Below are 22,155 nucleotides of genomic sequence, written 5' to 3' on the forward strand. Positions count from 1 at the left end.
GGCGGGACTCTCAGCTGTTAGGTCTGAAGCTCTGTGAACCTCTCTGGGACTTTTGAGCTGTAATCATACCGTGAGCACTCAGTGTAGTCTGCTATTTTGCTCTCTCCAAGCTTATGTTGCAATTACCCATTATACATATGTAATTTAAAAAATATCCTATGGCTACTGGTTGAGAAAAAAGACATTCTTCTCAAGAGGATGACCCCCGTTCTTCCTTCTGCTTCTGTAAACTCATGTCTTTTTCTTTTTTCCCCTTTTGTTCACATAAAGAGAAAGGATATTTAAGTGTAACCGCTGGGCAGCCTCATAAAAGAAAAACAGGCAGGGCGGGGAGCGCTGCAGGGTTGAAACAGCTGGAGGAGCAGTTTTTTTTCTCTTCAAAATGAATTTGGCTATTTTTTTCTTTCTTGCTTGCTTTTTACTGTTTTATTATTTATTATTATTATTATTAAAAATTTTTTAATTGTAGCAAAGAGCACATGACATTTACCCTCCTTACCATATTTGGTTGTACAGTTCACTAGTGTTAAGAACATTCACGTTGTTTTACAGCACATCTCCAGAGCTTTTTACACAGTGCAGAACTGAATTCTATGCCTATTGCACAACTCCCATTTTCCCAATGGACTTACTGTTGTTTTTAAATTAGAATAAAACCCATGAGCTTTTCTGCTTTTTTTGGGGGGGCGGGGGGTACTGGGGATTGACCTCAAGGGTAACTTATATCTGAGCTACATTCCCAGTTCTTTTTATTTTTAAATTTTGAGACAGGCTTTTGCTAAATTTTTGAGGCTGGCCTCTAATTTGCCATCATCCTGCCTCAGTCTCCTGAGTTGCTGGGATTACAGACAAGCACCACCACCCCTGGCTACTTTTCTAATTCTTTTTTAAAATTAATTTTTAAATTTGTTTTAATTAGTTATACATGACAGTAGAATGCATTTATGCACTTTGATATATCATACATAGATGGGATATAATTTCTCATTTTTCTGAGTGTACATGTTGCAGAATCATATTGGTCATGTAGTCACATATATACATAAACTAAATAATGTCTGTTTTATTCTACTATCTTTCCTATCCCCGCATCCCAACCCCTCCCCTCCCATCACTTCCCCCTACCTAATCTAAGGAATGCTATTCTTCTCTAGTGGCCCCCACTTTATTGTGAATTAGCATCCGCATATTAGAGAAAACATTCGGCCTTTGGTTTTGTGAGATTGGCTTATTTTGCTGAGCATGATATTCTCCAACTCCATCCATTTACTGGCAAACGCCATAATATCATTCTTTTTTAAAGCTGAGTAATATTCCATTGAGTATATATACCACATTTGCTTTATCCATTCATCTATTGAGGGACACGACACATAGGTTGGTTCCATAGTCTAGCTATTGTAAATTGAGCTGCTATAAACATTGATGTGACTGCATTACTGTGGTATGCTGATTTTAAGTTCTTTGGGTATAAATCAAGGAGTGGGATAGCTGGGTCAAATGGTGGTTCCATTCCCAGTTTTCTGAGGAATCTCCATATTGCTTTTCATAGTGGTTGCACCAATTTGCAGTTCTATAAGCTATGTGTGAGCATGCGTTTTCCCCCACATCCTCACCAATATGTATTGTTTCCTATATTCTTGATAGTTGCCATCCTGATAGGAGTGAGACGAAATCTCAGTATAGTTTTGATTTGCATTTCTCTAATTGCTAGAGATATATATTTGTTGATCAATTATATTTCTTCTTCAGTTCTGTTCAGTTCCTCAGCCCATTTATTATTATTTATTTATTTATCTATTTATTTATTTATTTTGTGTTAAGTTTTTTGAGTTCTTTATGTATCCTAGAGATTAATGCTTTGTCAGAGGTGCATGTGATAAGGATTTTTCTCCCAATCTGTAGGCTCTCTCCTCATGTTGATTGCTTTCTTTGCTGTGAAGCTTTTTTAATTTGAATCCAACCCATTTATTGATTCTTGATTTTACTTCTTGCACTTTAGGAGTCTTGTTAAGGAAGTCAGATCCTAGGCCAACATTTTTAGAGAGAATGCTTTCAATTTTTCTCCATTTAGAATAATGCTGGCCTTGAATTATGGTTTGAATTATGGTTTAGCATATATAGCTTTTACAGTGTTGAGGTATATTCCTACTATCCCTAGTTTTTAGTAGTATTTTGAACATGAAGGTATGCTGTATTTTGTCAAATACTTTTTCTGCATCTATTGAGATGATCATATGATTCTTGTTTTTAAGTCTACTAATATGATGAATTATATTTATTGATTTCTGTATGCTGAACCAACCCTGGGATGAACCCCACTTGATTATGGTATACTATCTTTCTAATATGTTTTTGTATGCGATTTGCCAGAATTTTATTGAGAATTTTTGCATCTATGTTCATCAGGGATATTGGTCTGAAGTTTTCTTTCCTTGATGTATCTTTGTCTGGTTTGGGTATCAGGGTGATATTAGCCTTATAGAATGAGTTTGGAAGGGTTCCCTCCTTTTCTATTTCATGGAATACTTTGAGGAGTATTGGGGTTAATTCTTCTTTGAAAGTCTTGTAGAACTCTACTGAGAATCCATCTGGTCCTGTGCTTTTTTTGGTTGGTAGGCTTTTGATGGCGTTTTCTATTTCATTACTTGAAATTGATCTGTTTAAATCATGTATGACCTCCTCATTCAGATTGTGTAGGTCATATGTCTCTACAAATCTGTCCATGTATTTGATATTTTCTATTTTATTGGAGTATAAATTTTCAAAATAGTTTCTAATTACCTTCTGTATTTCAGATGTGTCTGTTGTGATATTTCCTTTTTCCACTTATATTTTAGTAATTTGAGTTTTCTCTTCATTAGCATGGCCAGAGGTTTATGTATTTTATTTATTTTTTCAAAGAACCAACTTTTTGTTCTGTCAATTTTTTCAATTGTTTCTTTTGATTTCATTGATTTCAGCTCTGATTTTAATGATTTCCTGTCTCCTACTGCTTTTGGTGTTGATTTGTTCTTCTTGTTCTAGGGCTTTGAGATTTAATATTAAGTCATTTATTTGTTGACTTTTTATTCTTTTAATGAATGCACTCAGTACATTAAACTTTCCTTTTAGTACTGCCTTCATAGTGTCACAGAGATTTTGATAATGTTGTATAAGTGTTCTTCTTTATCTCTAAGAATTTTTTATTTCGTCCTTGATTTCTTCTACTACTCATTAATCATTCAGTAGTGTGTTATTTAGTCTCCATTTGTGACAGTAGCTTGTATTTTTTTTCTGATTTTTCATTATAATTTTTTTATTATTAGTTGTTCAAAACATTACAAAGCTCTTGACATATCATATTTCATACATTTGATTCAAGTGGGTTATGAACTCCCATTTTTACCCCATATACAGATTGCAGAATCACATCAGTTATACATGTACATTTTTACATACTGCCATACTAGTGTCTGTTGTATTCTGCTGCCTTTCCTATCCTCTACTATCTCCCCACCCCTCCCCTTCCCTCCCACCTTCTCTCTCTACCCCATCTACTGTAGTTCATTTCTCTCCTTTGCTTTTTTCCCTTTCCCCTCACTTCCTCTTATATGTAATTTTGTTTAACGATGGGGGTCTCCTTCCATTTCCAAGCAATTTCCCTTCTCTCTCCCTTTCCCTCCCACCTCTCATCCCTATTTAATGTTAATCTTCTTCTCATGCTCTTCCTCCCTGCTCTGTTCTTAGTTGCTCTCCTTATATCAAAGAAGACATTTGGCATTTGTTTTTTAGGGATTGGCTAGCTTCACTTAGCATAATCTGCTCTAGTGGCATCCATTTCCCTGCAAATGTCATGATTTTGTCATTTGTATTTTTTATTTTATCATTGATTTCTAATTTCATTCCATTGTGGTCTGATAGAATGCAGGGTGTTATCTCTGTTTTTGTTTGTTTGTTTGTTTTTTTGTATTTACTAAGAGTTGTTTTGTGGCATAAGATATGATCTGTTTTAGAGAAGGAGCCATATGCTGCTGAGAAGAAAGTATATTTACTTGTTGATGGATGAAATATTCTATATATAGTCTGTTAAGTCTAAATTATTGATTATATTATTTAGTTTTATAGTTTCCTTATTTAGTTTTTGTTTGGAAGATCTGTCCAGTAGTGAAAGATGTGTGTTAAAGTCATCTAGTATTATTGTATTGTGACCTATTTGACTCTTAAAATTGAGAAGAGTTTATTTGATGTGCATAGATGCTCCCTTGATTGGGGCACAAATTTTTATAATTGTTGTGTCCTGTTTATATATACTTCCCTTAAGAAATATGAAATGTCCTTCTTTGTCTTTTCTGATTAACTTTGGTTTGAAGTCTACTGTATCTGAGATGAGAATGGAAACTCCTGCTGGTTTACCCAATCCATATGAGTGATAAATTTTTTCCCATCCTTTAATCTTGAGCCAGTAGATGTCTTTGCCCATGAGGTGAGTCTCTTAAGATAGCATATTGCTGGGTCCTGCTTTTTAATTCAATCTGCCAATCTATGTCTTTTGATTAATGAGTTTAGGCCATTAACATTAAGGTTATTATTGAAATATGATTTGTATTCTCTGTCATTTTGATTTATTTCTGGTTTTTGATTTGTCTTCGTTTCTCATTTAGTTGAATGTCCTTTTCGTTTAGATCATCCCTTTACTGGTTTTCACTTTTTTTTTTATTTTTAAGAGAATTTTAACTTCATCCTCATGGAATATTTTGTTGAGAATGCTCTGTAGTGTAGGCTTTCTACTTGTGAAATCTTCTTTTGTTTATCATGGAAGGTTTTAATTTCATCTTCAAATCTGAAACTTAATTTTGCTGGATATAGAATTCTTGGTTGGCATCCATTTACTTTTAGAGCTTGAAATATATTATTCTAGCATCTCCTAGCTTTGAAGATCTGGGTTGAGAAATCAGTTGATCGGAATTGGTTTCCTCCTGTATGTAATTTGATTTTTTTCTCTCATAGCCTTTAAGAATTTATCTTTATTCCATGGGTTAGTCATTCTCATTATAATGTGTTTTGATGTGGGTCTGCTGTAATTTTCTACATCTGCGGTCCTGTAAGCCTCTTGTATTTGATTTTCCATTCCATTCTTTAGGTTTGGGAAATTTTTTGCTTTTATATCATTGAAAAGATTGTGCATTCCTGGATCAGGGTTGTGGCTCAGTGGTTTGATCCCCGGCACCAAATTTTAAAAAATAAATAAATAAACAAATAACAAATAAAATAAAGGTATTATGTGGAAAATATTTAAGAAGAAAAAGAAAGATTGTGTGGGCTGGGATTGTTGCTCACTGGTAGAGTGCTTGCCTCACATGTTGAAGGTACTGGGTTCGATCCTCAGCACCATATAAAAATAAAATAAAGGTATTGTGTTCATCTACAACTAAAAATATTTTTAAAAAAACAAAGATTATGCATTCCTTTAGTTGTATTTCTGCTCCTTCATTTATTCCAATAACTCTTAAATTTGGTCTTTTCATGTTACCTTATAAGTCTTGTTCTATTCATGGTTTCTTACCATCTTCTCTGCAAGGTCAACTCTACTTTGAAGATTATATATTTTATCTTCATTATCTGAGGTTCTGTCTTCCAAATGGTATAGTCTGTTGGTGATTCTTTCTATTGAATTTATAATTTGGTTTACTAATTCATTCATTTTGAGGATTTCTTCTTGTTTTTTTTTTTTCCCACAATCTCTAACTCTTTATTGAAGTGCTCTTTCACTTCCTGTATTTTTTTCTTTGATTTCACTCCTTATTATCATCCTTTACTTCATAGGTCAATTTAATTATGTACATACAATCTGAACTCCTTCTTGGACATTGTTCTACTGTGTTATCAGTGGCTTCTGTTGTTGAAGCATCGTGATTTGTTTGGAGCTTTTTATTTCCTTGTTTTTTCATCTTGTTCTTGTGTTTTCCCATCTAGACGTATCGATCTAAGGAAGTATATAAATTCTACCCTGTAGACTATAGTGTCCCTGAAGATTTCTAGTGCTTTGCCTTTAATGGTGAGACCAATATCAACAGCACCCAGTGTACACAATATATAGCCTTAATTCTAATAGCTCTCACTAAGGTGTCTACTGCTTCCTTGTACTAAACCAAAATGATGAATTCAGTAACTATCTATAGTACAAACAGAAAATTTACAGTTTACGATTTCAAATGGTGGATGAGAGAACAGAGGTAGTGTAGTATTTGATAATCGCAGGGGAGGAAGAGAGAAGCTAGAAGTAAAAATTCACTGGAAGAGTGGAAAAGTGGAGCCAACAGAGATTGGCTGTTGGTTAGAGAAATGTTAGAAAGAAAATACACAAGAGAGAGGGAGAATATGAACAAAGAGAAAAAATTAAAGACATAAGAAAACAACAAAAATGCAAAACACCATTCATATATCATTGTCCTCCACACACTGATGCATAAAATACATTCTGCTCCAAATAAGGTAGAGAGATTAGCAAATCAAAAAATAAATCTTGCTGGAAAGTCGAATTGTCTCTGTCAGTGTTCAACAGTTTCTCAGCCTTGTCTCTGATGTCTCTTGGGATTACCAAGCCCAGATCAGCCCTCACAAACCCAGTCTCTATCCCACCAATGTGGACTTCAGATGCCGCAGGCTTAGCCACGCTGCAGTCCCAAGATCTCAATGCTGCTCCTACTTGCAGAGAGACCACCAGGGATACACTCATGCAAAGGACACTCCAAGATGCAACGAGACAAGGGCCACCAGCACTCCCAGAAGGAAGACCCCAGGCTCCTCCAAACCCATAGGCACCCCCACACTGGACCTGCAGGTCCTGGCTGGAATCTCCAGAGAAAGGCTCTTATAGTGGTGAACCTGCTGGCACCCTGGCCCCAGGCCCTGCCTGGTGTCTCAAAATGGGTGCAGCCACATACAACCAAATCTGGAGTCACCCCTGAAGCAGTCTTCTAGGCTGTGGTAGCAGTGGTAGTGGCGGTGGTTGTTGGGAGCAGGCAGCCCGTCAGTGGTGGCAGCAGCTCCAGCAGCACCTGCAACTGCAGCTGCAGCTGTGGGGACAGCGTCACCAGGCAATCTCCGGGTGACAGCAGCAGTGTCAGCTTCAGTTGCATCAGGGGCAGGGGTGTCTTCTGTGGCAGCAGCACCCAGAAAGAAGACACCAGGTGGCCTCAGGCTAGCAGCACCAGAATGAGAGGCAGCAGCAATGGTGTTAAGAGGTGCAGGTGGCAGTTGATTGACAGGAGATTTTCAGTTCAGCGGCAAAGACCACGGAGGTAGCCTGGGAAGTAGCAACTGAGGTACTCTGTTGTCATGCCCAGGCCATATCCAGAAAAGAGACCTTCTGCAGTGCGGCATCTGTAGCAGCAGTGTCCTACTTTTCTAATTCTTTATAATGTCTTCAAAACATTATGTATCAGTAAGTCAAAGTTTTTAAGTGTTTTATTTTATTTTATTTTTTTTAGTTGTAGATGGACACAATTCCTTTATTTTATTTCTTTATTTTTATGTGGTACTGAGGATCGAACCCAGTGCTTCACACGTGCGAGGCGAGCGCTCTACCACTGAGCCACAACCCCAACCCCTTTTTTTTTTGTTTTTGGTAAGGTAAGAGATACCTGTTTTCCACAAACAATGATAACTTACCTATATCTCTGTAGATTATTTATCTTTTCTAATAACCTACACCTTTAAAGATTGATGAAGGAGAAAATAACTCCTATCCTTAAACTTTTAGCAGCTTCTCCAACTTTCCCCATAACATGGGGGTTGGGGGAGAGTTGTTCTCTAATTGCTTGGATGCAGACCTGTCCTGCTTACCTGGGGCATATGTTAAGTTTCCAGAAGCCATTTCCTTCCTCCTACCCACCCAGCCTCCCCATTTCCCCTACTCTCCAGCAACTATGACATGCTGGTCTCTGGTCTCACAGTTCACATCAGTTGCCAGGGGCCCCACTTGGGTTGGCTCCAGTTTTCTGAAGTCTGGCAGTTAGTTAATAAGAAAACCAGAGATGTAAATCACGGGTGAAGACAGGTTCTCTGGGAAAGCTTTTAAGTTCTGTCAGGTCTTTTCACTTCCATACACAGGAAAGAGACCAGGGCTTCCTTCAGACACAAATGTGAATATAAACCAAAGTGGGGTCTTCGGACACAAATATGAATAGATAAACAAGGTGGCTGTGGGCAGGGAGTGGGAGGGAAGCACAAAGTCAGGATGCCTAGCACAGGCTATAGCAGCCTTTTTATGAAAAGTGGGGAATCCCATGTTGGATTTTTTTTTTTAAGCATCATTATTTATTTATTTTAACAGCACTGAAGATTGGTTGTAAAAAACAGAATTCTGAATCTGGCAGTTCCCATACCGATAATGGAAGGTTCTCAGTTGTGAATTAGCAATATGGAATACCACTAAAAAAGGTTTTAAAGCATTATTTGTTTTGTGAATTTGGTAGTTTCAAGACTCCAGTTGGATATTGGGACTGTATTCTCATGCACTATACTGTAGGTGCCCAGATGAGTAAGAAAGACTTGGCCCCTGCCCTCAAGAATCTTACCATATAGTTGTCAAAACCCTGGAATATATTATGTAGAACAGGCTGAAGGCTGGGACAGACTGAGGAATAAAGTCAGGACACACTAAAGTTCTTCAGGAGATCAAATCAGAAAAGCAAATAAAACCCTCACCATAGTGCCTGAGACACTGCTCAAAAAATGAAGTTGTTCTTAATAACATGAACAATAACATTCTCCCGAGAGATTAGCCAGGAGTAGATCTATCGAGAATCCAGGACATACATGCTTCACAGCAATGTATAGTAAGCACCCAAAATTTAGTTCACAAATTTAGGGGGGAAATGAATAGTTCAGTTGAGGAAAGATCTTGAAGGAATGGGACTTACATTTACAGTGGGGGACAAGGAGGACAACCTGAACTCATAAAAATGAGATGATGGGCCTAGGTCTAACCACATGGGAATCTTAATCCAACCCTTCCTTCCTTCCTTCCTTTCTTTCTTTCTTTTTTTTTTTTTTTTGTGTGTGTGTTCTGTTTTTTGTTACCAGGGATTGAACCCAGGGGTGCTTAACCACTGAACCACATCCCCAGCCCTTTTAAAAAAATATATTTTATTTAGAGACAGGGTCTTGCTGAGTTGCTTGGGATCTCGCTAAATTGTTGAGGCTAGCTTTAAACTCTCTATCCTCCTGCCTCAGCCTCCTGAGCTGGGATTACAGGCATGCACCACTACGTCCGGCTTAATTCAATCATTTCTATGTATCCTGTGCACCATGGGGCATCTGGGATAAATGAGGCAGAATCCCTGCTCCTTTTCTTAGAGGAGAGATTTTTATTTTAATGGCACCAATAGTTTTATTAAAAGTAAAATGGGGGGCCGGGATATAGTTCAGTTGGTAGAGTGCTTGCCTCCCATGCACAAGGCCCTGGGTTCAATCCCCAGCACCAAAAAAAGCAAAAGCAAAAGCAAAATGTGGTAGGTGACTGATGCAGTTTTGAACATTCAGAGGAGGAAGGGATTCTTTTTGGATAAAGATCAGAGAAGTGTCACTGAGAATGGATACATATTGCAGATCCTAGAAGGCTAGCATTTCTATAGTAGGGAAGAGACTGAAACCAGACAAAGGAAAATATGAGTCAAGTGTGTAAGAGGGAAACCAGGGCATGCTTGCAAAATGGGTATTATTTTACTCATTAAAAGTCCTTAGAAAAATATGTCCCTCAAAGCTGCACCAACGAGGATAGAATCAGGCAAAATTAAGTGCCCTTCATTTGCAAAAAGACAAAAATTTTAAGGGAAAAAATATTTAGTAAGTTTCTATTTACTGAGGAGAAAGATTCTTCTGGAGAGGTGGAGGGCTTTGCTCATCCTCTCTTATATGTAAATGAGTTTCCAAGTAGCTTTCTTTTTCTGGATGCCCAAATAATAATAAAGCCTTTGCCTTCAGAGATATGGATGTGTCCTGTCCATCTTCCTGAAGCCTCTGGGAGACAGTAAAACTTTGTCCTCTTATTAAAATAGTTTAACTTAAAAGTGTATCTTGGTCATGTAGGTACAGAATGAGGTCTGGAGTTTGGAGTCGGGCAGACCTCCTTGAAACCTCCTCTGCCACCTCTTCACTGTTGGTCTTTCACAAGTTACTTAAAAGCTGGGCTTTTTTCCACTATAAAACAGGACTGATAATAGCTGCCTTGGATATTATTGTAAAAATTATAAATAATAAATGGTGGCTGTTACTGTGATTAAGGCTGTTGCTCAACTCTTTCTGAGTAAGTCTCTCTTTGTATTGATTCTGCTATGAAGCAATAGCAACTAAGAGCCTGTTAGATCTGATCAGGATTCTGTTATCTTTTTGCTTTTGGCCAATACAAGCACACTTTGGACACCTCCCAAATTTGATTACAAGAACTTTAAAAATAAAATTTCTCTCCCATCTTATCTTGTGGTTCCTAGGCAAGAATACAAAAGTATGCGGAATTACACTGACATCCGGCTTGGAGTAGAAAGGATTCCTGAACACCTACTGGGAGAAAGTTGTATTTAAAAACAAATAAGCTGGAAAGTAAAGAAAGATTTTTCTCCCGCTGGAAGCTGCATGCAAAAGTATAAAATAAAACTTGTGTTTTGAGAGAGATGAAAGAAACCCTAGAAAATTAACTCTCTGAAACAAAGTTAGCCTGGTGGTTGGTGACTAGACTTGCTTTCAGAAGTATTCGTTTGCAGGTGTTTAAAGAATAAAAGGAGGTGACTTGGCTTCTTTAAGTCAGTAATAAGGCTGCCGCAAAAGTCAATAGGCGCTGCATTTAATTCCTCTGTTTTTCTTTTGAGAGCCAAAGAATCTAGTGCTCCAAGATCAACAAAGCTGCCAACTTGCTGGTGGAAAATTTCATTTTCAAATATAAATGTTAAGGTTTACAAATGAAGGTCAGGTAGTTTTTGTTCTTGTTTTAAACCTGGAGCACCAAATAAGATTGTGCCACTTTTGAAGAATATGTAGACATTCAGTTCCACATTGTCTGAACTTCTTGGTGGTAAATCATCAAAGTAATCTGCATTTCAGAAAAAGTCCTGGTAACTTTCCTTGTTTTTATTTAGCTCGTTAGTTTTTACTCCAGTATTGAGGATTGAACTTAGGGGAGCTCTATCACTGAGTTACAATTTTATTTTTTATTTTGTGACAGGGTCTTGTTATATTGCTTAGGGCCTTGCTAAACTACCCTGTTTGGCCTTGAACTTGGGATCCTCCTGCCTTAGTCTCCCAGTTGCTGGAATTACAGGCATGTGACACTGTATCTGGATTGTTTTTAGCTCTTGAAGTTATTTTTTCCCCAGCAATGATAATGGCACTGTTGATGATATTTCAATATTTAACTTTTTTATATGCAGTCTAAACTTAATATACTAGAGTCTTAAGATGCAAACCTAGTTGGTAGAATAGGTGTCTTGATGTTATAAATAAAAATAACAACAGGTCCTTTTTGAAAGGCCCCTAAATCTGATCTAATACACAGACACAAAACACCAAATCAACAATGAGTTCATTTAAAAAGTAATTTGGGGGTCTGGGGCTGTAGCTCAGTGGTGGAGCACTTGCCTGGCATGTGCAAGGCCCTGGGTAATTTTGGTTTTGTTGTTGATGTTTTGTATTGTTATGAAATAATCATTGTTAGTGTTAGTCAGGGAAGCAATGAGTCACAGGTTTGTAATCAGCAGAAAGCACGATCCTTTTAGTAATTGCCTTATTTTATAAATACACCTTATTTTCAGTTGGCATATTTATAAAATAAGGCAATTACTAAAAGGATCAATTAAGAGTGTCACTTGTCTCCATTTCCAGTTCTCTTCTCTCCTTATCTATCCTGTGAGATTAGATTCAGAAGCTCAACCTGGCTTTAAGCCCTCCTGCTTCTTCCCTCCAGGCAAGCTGGTGTTTTCCATTTCAGGTTTACTCTTGATTCAGGCTTTCTTCCTTTTTATCTCTCATCTTTGCACTGTCTCTCTGGCTCTAACTCTTTAGCCGGTCATCAGACAGGTTCTCAGGGAAGAACAGTCCATCCTCTGTGTCTGCCTAACCAACCAACCAGGGGTCAAAAATGTACTATGCCTGTGATGTCGCATGTATGGGCTTTTTTTTCCCCTTGTTATTATTCTCTATACAATACAGAATGACAGCTATGTACATAGCATTTTCATTGTATTAGGTATTAGAAGTAATCTAGAGATGACTTAAAGACTACTGGAGGGAATGGGGATGGAGCTCAGTGGTAGAGGGCTTGCCTAGCATATGGGAGTGCCTGGAATCCATGCCCAGAACCACACAAACAAATTAATTAATTAATAAAAATAGAATATACAGGAGGATATGTGAAGGTTATATAAATGTCCTGGAACCAAGCCCCATGGATACCAAGCACAACCGTATGAGTTAAAATACAAATCACAAGCCAAGGACAGCAATTGCACTAATTTACATCTCTTAATCAGTTATACTTTCTCATTCATATACCTTCCCCCAAAGTCTTTTTTTTTTTTTTTGGTACTGGGGATGGAACCCACAGGGGGACTTACCCACTGAGCCACATCCCCAGCTCTTTTTTAAAAAAATATATTTTATTTAGAGACTCACTGAGTTGCTTAGGGCCTTGCTCAGGCTGGCTTTGAACTCACGATCCTCCTGCTTCAGCCTCCTGAGCTGCTGGGATTACAGGCATGAGCCACCACACCCCTCTTCTCCCAAAATCTTTATTTATCTTCATTTATATCTGAATACATGGAAACCTGAATAATTTTCTGGGGCGGGGGAGGACTTTATAGTTTCCATTAAAACACGTGGGATTGTGTCCCAGAAGAGAGTTCAGTTCTCAGGTTTTATGCTTCTTGGACATTATCAATTAAAATCCTCACTTACCTTGACAGAAAGTGTCCCCAACCGTGTGCAAGCACAGCTTAGGCTCTGAATGCTGTCTGGCTCGGTCCTGTCTGCCCTTGTGGCTTCTCCACTCCCCTGGGCACATTCTCTGATGTCAAGGACATACCAGGATTTGAATGCACTCCAGCTGAACCCATGCTGTTAAGGACCTGTCACTGGCAGAGCTTTACCCTTCAGGATCCGGCCTGCAGCCCTTATTGTCACCTAGATCACATGCCTTTTTCAAAGAGCCAGTGCCCTTCACATACCAAGCACACTTCACCTTCTTTCAGAAGGTTTCTGGCTCTAATGGGAGGTGGCAGCTGTCAGTAGTTCATGTCAGACACTGTTCAGAGCTTTCGGGTTGAAAAGGAAAACACTTTCTTCGGCACAAATCACCAGAATCAGTTTCAGGCTGGTGAGGTTAAGTTGCTTGGATGGTACCTTGCCTTCTGCCTTTTGTGTGTGTATGTGTGTGTGTGTTTTATTTTTTTATTTGTTTTTAAATATTTTTAGTAGTAGATGAACACAGCACCTTTATTTATTTATTTTTACATGGTGCGGAGAATCAAACCCAGTGCCTCACACGTGATAGGCAAGTGTTTACCACTGTGCCGCTACCCCAGCCCCCTTGACTTCTACCTTTTTATAGGTGAGTTTATATATAAGTGAATTTTCTTCACTGAAACTTTTACTTAGTGACCAAAATTTAAATGAATATCATAAGTAGAGGGCTTTACAATAATTCTCCAACATAATCACCATTTCTCCCCATTTAAATTTAATGATGATTTTAAGTAGTGCCTAGTTAAGAAGAGCTAAAATTCAATAAGCACTTACTTTATGCCAGACACTGATCCAGCACTTAGCATGAAATGTTAGGCCTAAAACTCCAGTAACTCTATGGTTCTGATGCAATTTTTAGCTCCCATTCCACAGATGAGGAAGCTGCTTCACAGAGGTAAGTGATCAGTCTGTGGTCACATAGTGAGTGCACCAGCTACTTCTCATATCTACCTATGCTGCTTCCAGAGACTTGAGTCAGACTCAGGATGCAATGCTGGTCCCTGGGGAATGGGATTACACCTTAGTGACAAGGGTATGTGGTTAAAATCATTGTGCTCAACATCTCCCATTCAACCTATGCTCCACATGCATCCATATGACTTCTTCAATGAGCAGATCTGATCACAACCCTGGTGTAACTGTTTTAGTGATTTCTTTTGGCCTACAAGACAAAGTCTAAATCCTAAAGGTGACCTAGAGACCCTCCTCTTCCACTGACTGCCTCTCTGGGTATATCAGTTGCCTCCTGCCTGCGCCCTGGTGATGGTACTTACAGTACCCCAGTTGGCCCATACTGTTTGATGCTTTGTGATCTTTCTTCCCCCAACTCCTCTGCCCCTCTTCTTGCATATCCTTCAGGACCTCTCTCAAAACCCCTGTGTGCCCTTCTCTTACATAAATATCCTCTCTTTTGCTTGCTAACAGAATATAGAAGTATTAATGAAAATAATCAAAGCTACCATTTTTGAGTTCATGCATCAGCACAGTGTTGAGCCCTTTGAATGGTGCCTGGGTACAAATCTTGAGCCATAGATACGATTATGGGAGAAATATTACTTTTTCCCCACCAAGTGCTGGAGATTAAACACAGGACTTCATGAATGCTAGACAAGTGTTCTACTACTGAGATATATCTCCCACTTTTTTTTTTTTTAAGCTGGCCATATTTCTATTTTAAGACTGCATTCAGCTGGGACACAGAAACCTATTATCAGTCAGTTCAGGGTCTCTTTGCTCTTGGGGTTGCAACTGAGATGTAAGAGGCTTGCGCAGAGTCCAGCTGTGTGAGTAAGTGTGTGTGTGTTGTAGTAGTGGGGCCAGGTGAAGTTGCACTTTGGTCCCCATGTTGCCATCTCTCCTTGCTGGTGTCTGGTTGTGTCTGGTCACTATTCCAGCCAGTATGATGGCATCTGCTGCCCCCTCAGATTAATCAGGAATTTGTGTCCTCTTGGCTTTAGCAGAAACATTCTACCCATCCTGAACACTGTGGATGGGGAAGATTGGTGGGAAGCCTGAGGCGCTCTCCAGCCCAGGTGCACCACTCCAAACTCCCCAGACTCTTGCCTGGCTCAGGATCTGTCTACGCATTTTCTGCTCCAGAGTCTCTCTGGAGCTTCCATTCAGGAGTTACCCTAAGCTTCTAGTGTTCCTTCTGTGCCTTGGACTCTCCTTGCCTGTCCGCTTTAGTCCTAGAAAGCTGTAATATATGTTGGGAAGGAAAGCTGGCTCTAACTAAACATTATTCTAAATCTTAAGTCTTGTGCCTGGACTCCTTTGTTCTATGAGTTCTGATGAGTCACGCCTTCCTGGTCAATGAATGATACAGCTGGGAGGAAAGACCAGGCCTACCAGGAATTCAACAGAGAGAATAAGGACAGTCAAAAACTCACACGTATCCTTCCCCCGAACACATATACTCAATGATTATTCAATATTATCTTTCATAATAACCTTCTGTGGGAGGTATAATTATTCTTAGTTTTACAGAACAAAAACAAAGGCTTAGTGAAATCAATTTACTTTGCCCTTAGCTGGCAAGTTGCTGAAACTAGTCCATGCTCCTCCTAACTGTTCCACAATCTTCATCACACGGGACTGAAACCATTCTTTAAGGATCTGAGTTTCTCACTGAACCATGAGCTTCTTGAAGTTCATGCCATGACCTCATCCATCTTGATATCCCCAATACCTGTCACATAGCAAGTGCTCAGTGGATGGTAACTGAATTTAAGTGGATCAAGGAAACAGAAAGGACTACATAAAGGAGAAATAAAAGATGAGTGGGAAAATTCCCCTATCTTATTGTGAAACTTCCTGAATGATATTCTGACAAATAAAATGTAAGTGGCATTAGAAGTTTTATTCCTTTAGCCTAGCAGGGTGGCACATGCTTGTAATCCCAACTCCAGAAGCAGAGGTAGGAGGATCACAAGTTTGAGGCCAGCCTCAGCAACTTAGCAAGACCCTGTCTCAAATTAAAAAATAAAAAGGGCTGGGGATGTGGTTCAGTGATTAAGTGCCTCTGGGTTCAATTCCCAGTACAAAAAAAAAAAAAAGTTTTATTCCTTTTATTAATAAACACCTTAATAAAAGGTGTCATTTATATCATATCTATAACTAGACTGTCTTACACTATACTGTCAGATAAGTCTAGGCATAGAAATTAATTCTTTGTGTCCATTAAAGAATAGGGTGTAATGTGATTGGTGATAGCAATGACAAGTGAGAATCAGTTGCACACATGAGCTGTAGTCAGAATTGCTGACAGTTGTTATCAGTCAGTGCAGCCCTAGTTGGTTTTATTTCCTTTCTAGATATTGTTAACCAAGATGCTGGTGGTATAGAAATCTGAAAACAGCCTGTCACATGGTGCATGCCTATAATCCCACCTACTTGGGAGGCTGAACCAGGAAGATCAAAAGTGTGAGGCCAGAATGACCAACTTTGCAAAGACTCTGTCTCAAAATAAAAAGGGCTGCGGTGTAGCTCAGTGGAAGAGAACCTCTGGGCACAATCCCCAGTACAGTGAAATAAGTAAATAAATAAATCAGAAGATTTCCAAACTGTTGAATTCCACATCTTTCTAGTATGTCTTGGTCTGAAGGCTCTTGTTTTACCACATTCATAAACATCTCTAATAGGAAGTATCATTTTTTAGACTATGCATGCAGGTGAAGAGTGAAAGTCCTTGACTGTGACATGCCCAAGTCATCATCCAGGCAGGTTTGGTCTACAATATTTTTTTTTCTTCATAATCATCTACGTGTATTTTATTTTTTAAAATTTCTTTATTTGGTGTAATAAAATATACAACACAATATAAGGAAAATGATACAGTCGATCTTCACCCCATCTCTCCCAAGTACCACATATTAACAGGCTGGTGTGTTCTTTGTGTTCATTTAATATACATTCAAGCACATACTCACAGGGGTTTGCTTTTTCTTACATTCTCTTTCCTGACCTCCTTCCTTGTCTTTTACCCTCCTGCTAAAACCCAGCATTCTTTTTCCTTTTCTTTTCTCCATTCCTCCTCCACCTCATTTTTCTCTGCCCTTCCTCCTCCTCCTCCTCCTCCTCCTCCTCTTCTTCTCTCTCTCTCTCTCTCTCTCTCTCTCTCTCTCTCTCTCTCTCTCTTTTAGGTTTAGTTGGATATTTATTTTTATGTGGTGCTGAAGATCAAACTGTGCCTTGCATGTGCCAGATGAGTGCTCTACCACTGAGCCACAATCCTGGCCCTTCTTCTCTGTTTTTAAGTTTCCACCTTTTATCTTCCTTGCTGTGTTGGCCTTGGAGTACTCAGGCTCTCAGGAAACCAAGTTCATCTTCAAGATGTGACAGTTCCATCCAACTTTTGGAGATGAGCTTTATTTTTGGGTTGTTTTATGCCTCAGCACAAGAAAAGTGAGAAAGTAACACACCCTTTGTTCTTCCTAAGATTTTTCTATAGGAAGCAAAAAATTCACATTTCATGTTTTTTCTTGGTTGTGTGTTGTTTATGTTAACCATTACACATTACTTTAAAACTGATTTTCAGTATTCAACAAGTATTGTCATTGTTTTTCTAAAATATCATCATTCAAAAGAAGAGTATCAATGAACCAGGAAACTTATTGTATGGTTGCAACAAGAGAGAGATGCTGTTATTATTTTTTAATATTTACTTTTTAGTTGTAATTGGATACAGTATCTTTAATTAATTAATTTATTTTTATGTGGTACTGAGGATCAAACCCAGGGCCTCGCCCGTGCTAGGTGAGCACTCTACCGCTGAGCCACAACCCAGCCCATAGATGCTATTATTATTATGCAAAATCTCATGTTCCAAATAATTATATTTTTCACATCATAATTTTATCTACTTGGAAAAATAGAAAGCATGCCAAATCAGGGGCTGGGATTGTAACTCTGTGGTAGAGTGCTTGCCTAACAGATGTGAGACACTGGGATGGATCCTCAGCATCACATAAAAATAAATAAAATAAAGGTATTGTGTCCATCTACAACTTAAATAAATATTTTAAAAAAGAATGCAGAATCAAATTGGTGGCTTATTTCTAAGTAAAACTTAGTTCAATATTTTAAGGTATAGGAGTAACGGTGACTAAATCTGCAATTTGATATGGAAAAGTACACTATCTATTTTGAAACTACTTCCATATTATACAAAAGAAGTTAAATCATGTATACAGTTCTCTTTGTGGTCTCTTTAAACATACAATTAATTACATGTATTAGACTAATTAAAATGAAATAATTCAAGGAATAAGTGCTGAATCTACAATTGAGAGATGTGTACCAGTAATACTAAATTTCTACAGTTTTTTTTGTTTGAAAAAAATACTAATTCTCACATATTTCTTCTTACTAATAAGAACCTGATCACTGCTGTAGGAAAACAAGCTTATGCATATGTATATAATATAAACCAGACCATTCTGAGTCCTACTAGATCCTCAAATAGTATGTTCTATTGGATGTAACTTTAAATATTTTTTAGAGGTTGTCATATTTATCTCATACTGCAGTTTGGGTTTTTGGTGGCAATGCTTAAGAAGAGGAAAAACAATTTGTCCTGTGATTGCACAAAGTACCCCTACTGGGTACTATAAACCTATTTTTGACCCACAACCCTTCTCCCATAAGCACTTCAAGACCTCAGGGGACTCTGTGCCTATGGTACCACGGTGCCACAGTGATAGAGATTTTTTTTTCCATTGCTAGGGATCAAACCCAGGACCGCATGCATGTTAAACACATGCTCTACCACTGAGCTATATCCCCAGCTCTCTGAAGGGGATATATTCCAGTCTCTCTGTTTTTTTTCACCTACTGCAGTATCAGAAAAGGCTTTGGGGAGAGGAGAAAGCAAAAAACATGCCTTTTTAAAAGTGTAAGTTTTAATGGTATGTGAATTATATCTCCATTAAGATTTAAAAACAAAACAAAATATGATTTTAAAGAAAGTATGCACATAGCAGTTTCCAGACTATCCATGTACACTCTTTTATCTAAGAGTAGACTGCATTGGGTTTTTTTCCTATTTGTTACTTTCTCACAAAATACTGGAATACTTTTCAAAGCTTTATTTCTTCACTAGTTTTTGTTTTTTCATTTAAAAAAATGCTTTGGATTCTAACTTGATGTGTCATTTCTGAAAGCAGTCTTAATTTAGGAACTAAAGGACAGTGTGACTTTACAGAGAACATCATTAATAATGGTTTGGAGTTTACACATACACACACATACACTCACACACAGGATACATATATCTATACAGAGTCACTTACTAGCTTTGCTTTGTGAAGGCAGGGACAGACCATATTGCAGAAGATCTAAAGCACCAGGTGAGGGCACTTGCCTCAGTTCATATGACATAATTCACTGACATAATTTTGTAGTACTGCTGAGATTTCTTCATTTCATATCTCACCTTAGATCCCCTGAGACAGGTTGCTTTCCTTCCATCTAAAAATATGCCTCTAAATTGCAGATACAAATAAAAATATTTCTCCAGAACCTGTGTTCCAATGGAAGCCCAGATCTCTGGTCATAGGGATTAATTTCACTAGTACAATACAGTCTGTGTGGGATGTAAGATTTGGATCCAAAGTGTGTTTTTAATTACCAATTTCAAGTGATGGAGAGATATGTTCCACCCTAAGGAGATTTCACCTGATGCTGAGCACTTAGGAAATTAGATAAAGCAGCAGCAGGACAGGAGGGCTTATGGTTCTGCCTGCAGAGTTTCTGACTATGTCCTCCAGCTAACACTTATTCCCCCAACATGGTGTTGCAACAGCAATGTACTTTATAATCTAGAAGGGTTCTTCTTCAAGGCCTAAGTTATAGACATCACCTGCCTGTGAATCCCCACAGGAGATTAGGACACAAGCAACATTTAGCCTTCCAGCTTCCGATGCCTAGCAACAGTGTGGTACCAGTTGACTGCATGACAGGTGCATATGCAGGTGTACCTGCTTATAAAACCACACGTAAAGTAAAATACAATTGTAAGGTGGATAATACCTTTGGGGTGGAGGCCTGTCCAGGAAGATTTCATTAAAGAAGCCTATGGCTGCCAATGCTTCTAAATCCAGTCAGGATGTAATAAAGAGCCCAGCCAAGTAAAGGCAAATGGATCAGCTGTAATGAGTACTGTAACTCAGTAACTGAGGCCCCTAGCTCCTGCCTAGTTAGGAATTCTCTATGTCTGTGTGCATATTTATTTCCTAAGTACAGAGCCTGGAAATTTTAGAGGGATTCTGCTTGGGTGAGAATACCTAATTTCAAACCTTACTGTTTGTTATTTTAATTTCTAAAGATGGAAATGACATATGGAAATAATTAAAAGAAGTATTCTAGAGGGTACCTCCATTGAAAAGAGGTACCTTTTCAATGGGGGTACCTCCATTGAAAGAGGCAACATTTGAAGAAATATAAAGATAAAAATAACATAATTCTTTCCTTAAGAATATTAACTAAGCATCTGTGTCATAAATGCAAAACAAACTCAAACATAGTCTAAAACCTCAAAGTTTGCAAAGTTGAACCGAAAATCTCCAGAAACATTATACAAGCACCTCTCCCTTTATCTTTCGAGATGATGCTCCTGAAAACAAAAGGGGGCCGAGTAGCAAGAGGCCTCAAACAGTTTATCCCATCAACAACCTGAATCTCTCTGGCTGACTTATACTGAAAAGAGGACATACTGAGAAAAGGGTAGTTATTTTCCTTGTAATGTGAGCTTTTTTTCCGCCCCCAGCGGTGAACTTTTTACCTTGCTTCATTCATGCTTCATTTGGTCAATTACTAACTGTATAGCTCCTGTAAAGCGAGCGCGGGCTTCGTAAAGTTGATATTTTGCTTTTGCATTTCTGTCCATTTCAAAATGCGGGGGGTGAGGGTGGGGTGAAGACACCAGTGAGTGTGAATTAACAAGAGGGACCCAGTGTGCGCGTCTGTCCCCTTAATGAAGGGACCCGCGGACCGCTCACTCTACGTCCCAGAATCCGTTTTCAAACCTTAGGGAGCCTTCTTTGCCATTGAAATGCAAATCCCGTCCTGAGCGCCCGGGCCAATCGGGAGGCTTCCTGTGGGATTACCTGGTGGCGGGCGCCCGGCGAGTGCGGCCCCTTGGGTGGTGGGGCGGGCGCGGGGCTGTGCGCGGCCCCGGGGCGGAGGCGGGGTGGTGGAGCCCGCACCCTTGGCGCCCCGCGCCAGGACCAGCCCCTCGCGCCGCGCGCCCGGGGTCCGCCGCTGCAGCCGGGGCGCGGTGGCGCGGGGCGCGGCCGGGCCGCCTATTGTTGAGCGCGGCCGAGCGCTCGGGCGATGCCCCTGCCGCCTCCGCGTAGCTCGGGCAAGGTTTGAACTTGGCGTCGGCGTAGCCCCGCGCAGCCGGGAGGCGGGGGCGGCGATGGTGAGTGCGGGGCGCGGGTCCGTTGCCCTTCGCGGGCGTCGGGCGCGGCCGGGGACTCGAGAATCGCCGCTGCCTTAGAAGCGTGGAGGGCGGTGCCGGCCGGCGACTTTCTAAAGCGTGTCTATTTCAGTCTTTGCTGCGAGGCTGGGAAACCCTGGCTTGCGGGCGGTTTCCCAGAGCCGGCTTTCCGGCCAGCAGCTGGCCCGGTGCGGGCAGGTGGCGTGCTCAGGGTCCCCGGACGCTCCTAGGCCCTGGCTTTTTGATGAGCGAGGCAGAGGCTGCCACTCTTAAGAGGAAAAGATTTGTTGATTATTGACAGCATGAAAACTTTTCAGGAGAAATGACCTGTGAAATGGTTTAATTTTGATAAATTGCTTCCCACGAGGGCTCCTATGGAGTTTAGAACGCCTTGCCTATCTTAATTTTACTGGATTGTTTCTGTAGGAAAGGCCCCAATCGTGCTTTGAGGGGCGCCATCCCTCAAAATAATTGCTTTAAGATGTACAGCAAACGAAGGGGTGTTTCATTTGTTGGGGTGCCATGGTTTGCGGGGGAGCCTTCGTTTGCTGTACATCTTAAAGAAATTATTTTAAAACGTATGTGCCACTGCCAGGTAGCAAGGCTGTCATTTGCTTTACTCTGAATTGCCATAGGGGTATAAAAATCCTTGCTGGGTTAGGGGTTGTAAAGTTTCAATGCAAAGAGTATCATTTGGGTTAGGGTATATTCCTCCCTTCCTC

The 22,155-nt window shown here is 39.6% G+C and overlaps 1 protein-coding gene across 4 annotated transcripts in view; it reads left to right on the forward strand.

Moving 5' to 3' along the window:
- The window catches only part of Shroom3 (shroom family member 3), a 300,611-nt gene that overhangs the window by 202,586 nt on the left and 75,870 nt on the right, over positions 1-22,155 (forward strand). The window contains exon 1 of one of the 4 annotated variants that reach the window (XM_078021438.1): positions 21,239-21,415. The exons of the other annotated variants lie outside the window; for them this stretch is intronic. The gene's annotated coding sequence lies outside the window, so the exon portion shown is untranslated. Of the gene's footprint in view, positions 1-21,238; positions 21,416-22,155 lie in introns of those variants that run through there. 4 annotated transcript variants of the gene reach the window in all.

The sequence above is a fragment of the Ictidomys tridecemlineatus genome, chromosome 9, assembly GCF_052094955.1.
Source record: "Ictidomys tridecemlineatus isolate mIctTri1 chromosome 9, mIctTri1.hap1, whole genome shotgun sequence".
In the NCBI taxonomy this organism is placed as follows: domain Eukaryota; kingdom Metazoa; phylum Chordata; class Mammalia; order Rodentia; family Sciuridae; genus Ictidomys; species Ictidomys tridecemlineatus.